We start from the raw sequence: 7,937 nt of genomic DNA, 5'->3' as shown, positions 1-7,937 counted from the left end.
TTTGTATGATCAATTCCCATGAATCCCCTATGACCCCATTACACCCTAGTGCTTTTAATCATTTGTTTATATCTCATTTTAATCATATTGCTTGCTTACTTTTATTGCTATTTAGTTTAGTGATCTTCTTATCTCAACCCAAATTGTGACACCCCTAGACACCGCTACTTGCAATCGAAAATCCTACATCAACACCCGTCCCTTGGGATCCGACCTTTACTTGCCTCTTTACTAATAGTAGAGTTGTTTGTGAAGTTATAAATATTGTTTTGGTCTAGGTGCTCCTAACGACAAGTAACCGAAAATTAAGCTCCAAGTGAGTCCGACCGAAAATGGCGCCGTTGCCGGGGACGGTGTTAACTTGAATTGATTTTCTTAGATTGTTATTAGTTGTGTCTTTCTTTACCTTGGGGAAGTAAAACTCCTTAAGGTTTGTTCTAATTGTTTTCGAGTTGTTTGATATTTTGCATGTCTAGAAGATCACAAGGTAACTTGTTACCTATTGATCACGAAATTGAAAGGACTTTGACAACCAATAGAAGACTTGCTAGAAATACTTTGAGAGGTATTGGTGAGGTTGTAGATATTCAAACAAATATTGAGTTCATCAACCCTTTTGCAAGAGAATGTGAGGAGAACCCAACACCAAATCAATCACAAAATCAACCCACAATGCCTAAGTTTTCATCACATTCCGTACCAACCGAGGAGAACCTACCCAATGGTACTCCCACACCACAACACTTAACTGGAAATTTCATTGCAAAATCCGCATTTATCCAATTAGTCGAAAGAAGCCAATTTGGGGGGATGCCTAGTAAAGACCCTCACTCCCATATGGAAACTTTTGTGACTATTGCGATACGATCTCACAAACCGGTGTAACTCAAGACCAAATTCGATGGGTCTTATTCCCTTTTTCTCTAATTGGCACCGCAAAACAATGGTTGAAAAACTTTTATAAGGCTACAATTGGAATTGACTCTTGGAAGAAGTTGGCTCTAGCTTTCTACAAGAAATTCTACCCTCCGGAAAAGACTAACATGCTAAGAGCTCAAGTTACGGGTTTTAAGCAAAGGGATGAAGAATCTTTGTATGAAGCTTGGGAGCGATTAGAAGGAATTTGTCGCTCTTGTCCTCATCATGGACTTAGCGAGTGGTTGTTTGTACAACAATTTTGTAATGGTCTTTATGAAGACTCAAGAAACATTCTCAACATGGGATCAAATGGTATGTTCACCGAAGATGACGATAATGAAACTTGGAACAAGATTGAGGAAATGGCGGTCCATAATTCACAATATAGTAGACCTCGCAAGGCTACTAGAGGAGGAAACCAAATGGTATCTTCTTATCTCAACCCAAATTGTGACACCCCTAGACACCGCTACTTGCAATCGAAAATCCTACATCAATACCCGTCCCTTAGGATCCGACCTTTACTTGCCTCTTTACTAATAGTAGAGTTGTTTGTGAAGTTATAAATATTGTTTTGGTCTAGGTGCTCCTAACGACAAGTAACCGATAATTAAGCTCCAAGTGAGTCCGACCAAACATCTCGTTATACTCCAAATATACAAGGTTTAAGAATGGTAATACATCTTATCGCAATGAATTAATCTCGCAGCGGAAGCATGTGGATTCAAATTCTTCATGTTCAATACTTTTGAACTTGTTAAGATTCTTATTAACATAAGAATATTAACTTTATGCTAATATCCTCTTAGATCTATCTTTATAGGTATGCATACCTTAGAGATGTATTATTCTTCTCCTAAGTCTTTCATCATTCACAATGATCAATATGTCGCTTACATATAAGACTAGTAAAACCACATTACGCCCACTAAACTCCATGTACAAACAAAATTAATCGACAACTCGAGAAAGGTTTATCACATGGTCAAAATATACAATTTAACTCCTTAACTTCTACTTAAGATTTCTTCTTAAGTTTGTATCCTACCTTAGGATAGTTGCGATTTACAAAACTCATGAAAGATGATTTTAAAATCGAACGATATCAAATCATATCCGAATACAATGAAGCGTTGTTGTTGCGTGCAAAACTCTTTGCCATCAACCAACAAAGCTAAATAAACAATTTCATGTTTATGCTTATTTCAGACTCTTGTGGAGTTGAGACTAGATAAAGCATTTCGGACTCATAACATGACTCCTGCCCACTTAGGTTTCGAATCAATAATTACTGGTTTTAACCAAGAAGGAACATCTTCCTACGTCTTATTCTCAGTTTGTGGCTCTTGAACATTTTCTCCCACTCTGTCTTTAAGAAATAAACTCCTTTTTTTAAAAAAAAAAAGCCAGCATCACGAGCCACAAACTTGTTGTTCTCGTGATAGTTGGGTTACAATGCCACACGCATCTTCCGAAACAAGCTACAACGTAGGTACCATGCCTAATCATATCATAAATGAATTGTACTTGATTGCTTTAACTATGTTTCTGTTTTTGTGAGAAAAATAAATACTAGACAAATGGTGATAGAAACTACTTCCAACTTTATAGTAAAGATTTAATCATATCGTATAGGATTCTTTGTATCCTTATAACACACCTTATCTTCATAGGGTGTGATTATGATAGTGATCTTGTGATACCATATCACACTCTATTTGGTGGAAATCAAAGTCTTAACTTTATTGTTCCCAATTTTAACAAAGTACTAATACTTTTGTTTTATAATCTGTAGGTTTTGATAATTTTTAAACATTCATTGAACATATTCAAAGAATTTCTCTTTTTACCTCATTAAGTGGATACCAAGTATCTACCTAGTTCGTCGATAAAAGAGAAGAAGTAATAATGACCTACTTAGATTGAAATAACATTCGACCATATACATTCAAGTGTAATTTGGTAAATAACTTATTCTATTCGCTATACTTTTCAAGAAAAGTCACGAAAACATCTTGCTTTGAATACAAGATTCGCACATTTCATGAGATTCACAATCAAATGGTGTGGGATACTAGTCAAAACTAGTTTTAATGCGCCTTTCAAATGAGAAATAATTTGGGATCACTAACTCGAGTCGTATATGATATTTATTTTTTTAGTTTGAATATAATTACCTTAATTTGTATGGTCTCACCATAAACTTTATCGTGGTATGTTGGGGCACAACGCTTATTTTAATTGCATAATATAGAAACCCTTTTGCGTTTTTCTACAAAAACTTGAATTATATTCTTATTTAGAGTTAGCGTACATCATAACAATTATTGAGGTACATTTCTAAATACAAAACTAAAATGAGTACACTATAACACTTATATGTCTATGGATGAAATGGTAACTACCCTAGTTCCATTCATGTAAATTTCTGAATTTATTGTTGCTAGTCGTCATACGATTATTCGATGTTAGGATTCTAAGGATTTACAAAACCCTCAGATTGTGTTATGAACACATCCTCCTCTAAATACCCATTTAGAAAGGTGGTTTTGACATCTTTTTGCCATATTTCATAATCACGAAATGTGGTAATTTCTTACATGATTCACAAATTTGCATCAAATACTCATGATGTGATAATTGGCAAGAATGCAATGTTAATGTCATATATATTCAGGAAGGAATATGTTGGAGTCACATGACCAACTTCCTAGATCTTTACTTATTTGGGGTTTGTATCTATTTTAGTGTCTAACACCTTCTCTTTCGAGCCTAATTATATCCTTAACAATTAAGATAAGTACTTACTTCTTATTTCTCCCACTGACTTCAAGAATTTCTACTTGATGAAGACTTATCTTCATTTTAAATTCCTAGTCAATCCTTCACAAGGGTTAACTCTATTGTGGTATTTGGTTAATCAAAATTTCTAACAAATTAATTTACCAATCTAACATTGTCATGTTCTTAACAACTTAAGTGCTTGATGATAAGTTTTTAGGTTGAGCAGTAAGACCTTTGAACCGTGGATGCATAGATGATATTATCAAAACATATTTTGACTAATCATTACTTCTATTCACACATCTTCACAAGAAATCATACATAGGCATGTTAGGAATTTTAAGATGCTAATCTTATATGACATAGGACAACCCCTATGGAGCTCTATGGAATAGAACGATTCCTATGGAACTAGTACATGCTCTATTTCAACGGTTCATTTGAGGATTTAGAAAGAGATTCTATTTGTCTTTAATGGTTTGGTGGAAACTCGTGTTATAATCGAATTGATATCGTATATAAATAGGAGAAATGATAAAGAACAACATAAAACAATGAAATAGTGGGAAAAGAAACATTCATCGTTAATATATGAAAACATTTTAGCATGTTTTAGCATTTATATAATGACATCCACCCAATTATATAAATGATTCCGAGATCAAAATCCATATTAATTTGGGCACGGGGAAAACGATACATCCCTCATTAATATAACTCGGTGGGTTAACTATTTAACCGATTCTACAATTAGAACTCTCGGTCGATGAAATTACGTTAAGTTCATCTCTAGCCCCGGAACATAAGACTAGTCTTCATGTCCCGTTGAGTCCAACCAAATTTCGCGTGTAATAAGTTGTTATTACCCCACTTACCCAATGAAAAATGAAAGTACCCCGGGAAATCGAATCTACCCCAAATGTCAAAGGGATTCATGGGTCCTACTATTTGGGATGGCTAATCTCAATTTTAAATATGTGAGAGGTCTTGTCGATTTATTATCTATCACCTTTATGTGAAATAAATTAGTGAACTAACGATAATTATAATCGACACGGTCGAAAAGACGATATATATATATATATATATATATATATATATATATATATATATATATATATATATATATATATATATATATATATATATATATATATATATATATATATATATATATATATATATATAATGCATGTGTTGTTAACGGCGATTTGGCAATGCATGTAACATATAAAGAAAATGCAATGCAATAAATAAATTTCCTAGTATGGCCTTCCTAAAATAGAAAATATAATGATCTACTACAAATTCGGAAACCAACTCCATTGGTCCCTTGAATCTTCATGTGACACGCCTCCCAAGGATAAACACCGTCTTCATCGGAACACCTTTCCGATTGGCTCCGTCTCATGAAAACGCCGGAATTACAAATTAATAATGAAATACAAAGCTATTCCTATTATACAATTGTAATTAAAAATTTAAATCTATTAAATTACAAGACGGTGATGCGAGATCACAATTAAATTACAACCAAACCGGTATTCCCTTACATTACGGGTAATACCGATTAAAACTAAGGCCATACTGAGATAAAATTACATAATTCAAATTATATAAATAAAAATATGACATTCATCAATAAAAAATATAGCATTAATATATGTGTCTAACATGCCAAATTAAGTGCCAAATCGCCCTATTTAAACCTTATATCGTATATAATCCGGTTTTATGGAATTGCGTGATAATAACTTATTAAAATCACAAATCAATACTTAAATCAAATTTAAGCCCAAGTTAATTATCATAACCTTCTTAGGACTCAAAAATTAGTGTTCACTCAATTTTTGACAATAATTCAACTTGGTTTTCTTTTATTGCTTATTAAACTTCTCTTAATCATAACAATTATGAAATAATTCCCAATAAATCATAAAATTTGAAAAATTTTGAAATCACATTTTTGTAAATATTGGAATATTATCATGATTCCAAAAACTTAATAAAATTTTCCATCTAAATATTTATAATTTACTTCATTAATAAATCGTATGAAACATTACTTTTACCATTTAATTCCAAATTAAACATAAAAATTATGGAAAAATCAAAATCAAAATTTTTAACATTCTTAAGAAATTTCCATAACCTAGAAATGGCATTTCAACCAAATAATTAATTTTATGACTAATAAAGTTGCCCTTTCATCGATTTTATCACATAAAAATCAATAAACATACAAAATCAATCAAAATTAATCATGCAACTTTAGATCTGATGTGCATATCATATATACAACATTAGGGAAAAAATTCATGCCATAAAATTTAATTTAGCTATTTTTGCTAAAAATAGTCACTATTTATATTATTTTAACCATTAAAATTTATCTCAAAGTTTACTTACAATCTTTAAGATATGCATGTGACAAAATATTAAAATTTCGTGGCCCATTATGAAGTTTAACTAATTTTAGTCATTCAACCTCCATTTATAGCATTTTTTATCACATAAAAATCATAAATCATGCAATGTTAATCACATTAATACGAAATTTTACATAAAATGAGTAAAATATGAATGTGAGGTCATACAAAAATTTCATGGTCATAATCGAAGTTTAACTATTTTTAGTTAAAAAATGCCATTGTATTCATTAAAATGCAATTATTTCACTAAAAATCATTAAAATAAGCAATAATCGTCCATAAATCATCAATCTGACCTAAAAATATTTTAGAACCAGAATATATTACATGCAAAAAAATTTCGTGGCTTTATCCTTATAAATCACTAATTTTAGTTTTTATTTTGTTATCAAATAACTCATAAAAAACAATAAAATGATATGCATGCAACACCAAAGCTCTGATACCAATTGAAAGTTTCTTAAACCCCTATTAAACTTATTTAATAGATTTTATAAATTAGTCATAATTTATACTCATATGGATCTAGTTGCAAGCAAAATGTTTTAAACAAAATAATGAGAAAATGATATTTCTTACATACAATATGGATCGAAATATTTGGGCACAAATAAGGACACCTTCATTATTTGTTCTTGAGCTTAAATAAGATTAGGATGATCCTCCAAAACTCAAGCTCCATATTAGGAACTCTCCTCTTAGTTGCACCAAAGATTTCACCCAAACATTTCTAATAATATTAACTAGATCTATTAGAAATTAACCCTTAATAAATTTTATTACTACCTTAGTAATATATGGAGTATATTAGTTTTACATGTGAGTATTTCTAGAGAGAAGGTGGAGGTTTTTGCATGTGTAAATTGGTTGAAAAATTAGAACAACAAAAATGCTCTCTATCAACATTTTACACGCCGACCACACCCTTAGTGGGTCAATATTGTTCTTATTTTATTTCCATGCAAAAGTAGGTAGAGTGTAGGATACTTCAATGTACTGTGCATATGTTAAAGAACATAACATCATTATGTTTTATGGTCCACAAAACCGGTTACCTATTCACTATATAGGTCAGTTTTGACTTTCCGTATTTGTCCCACAAACACCTTTAAATCGTAGGCTTAATTATCTTGTATTATTAAGTATTAATATGATGATGTAACAATTATATGATATAAATTAATAAGTAATGTAAACTTATTTATTAAGTGATATTTTACCATTATATCAACATATAATGGGTTCTACAATGCCCAATTAAATTAATTTATAATTTCTTTGTAAATATAACAGCCAATTACCTCTGCCTCAGAAAAATACAATACCTCGACTAATTTAATAAATTAACGCTTAATCATTAAATTAAATATTATTTAATCACATTACAATAAGATATAAAATTTCATTAGTCAATTATCGCATAATTGAATAATAAACTTGCGTTGACTCGAGTTCTAAACTTGACCTCAACAAACTCACACAACTATATATATATATATATATATATATATATATATATATATATATATATATATATATATATATATATATATATATATATATAGAGAGAGAGAGAGAGAGAGAGAGAGAGAGAGAGTGAGCATCCCATGAGTCTATCATCTTAGATGAGTCTAGCATAGCAATAAGAACCGTTGGATCTTTTGATCCAACCGTCCTGATTATGACACGTGTTTTAATTTATAAAAAAAAAAAAAAAAAAAAAAGTAGGCCCGCTGATATAATAAGAACGACACATTCATTATTCCTCATAAATTTTCACTTCCTTTTCTCTCTCTAAAACGC

At 30.9% G+C, this 7,937-nt stretch overlaps 1 non-coding gene across 1 annotated transcript; it reads right to left on the bottom strand.

Moving 5' to 3' along the window:
* Positions 1-1,043: 1,043 nt before the first annotated feature.
* On the bottom strand, positions 1,044-1,150 carry LOC141650831 (small nucleolar RNA R71). The gene has a single exon (XR_012546843.1). It is a non-coding gene; the product is annotated as a small nucleolar RNA R71 (small nucleolar RNA).
* Positions 1,151-7,937: the final 6,787 nt, after the last annotated feature.

This window comes from Silene latifolia, chromosome 3, assembly GCF_048544455.1.
Source record: "Silene latifolia isolate original U9 population chromosome 3, ASM4854445v1, whole genome shotgun sequence".
Lineage (NCBI taxonomy): Eukaryota > Viridiplantae > Streptophyta > Magnoliopsida > Caryophyllales > Caryophyllaceae > Silene > Silene latifolia.
The sequence above is the reverse complement of the archived record's forward strand: the minus strand, read 5'-3'. Positions and strand labels throughout refer to the sequence as shown.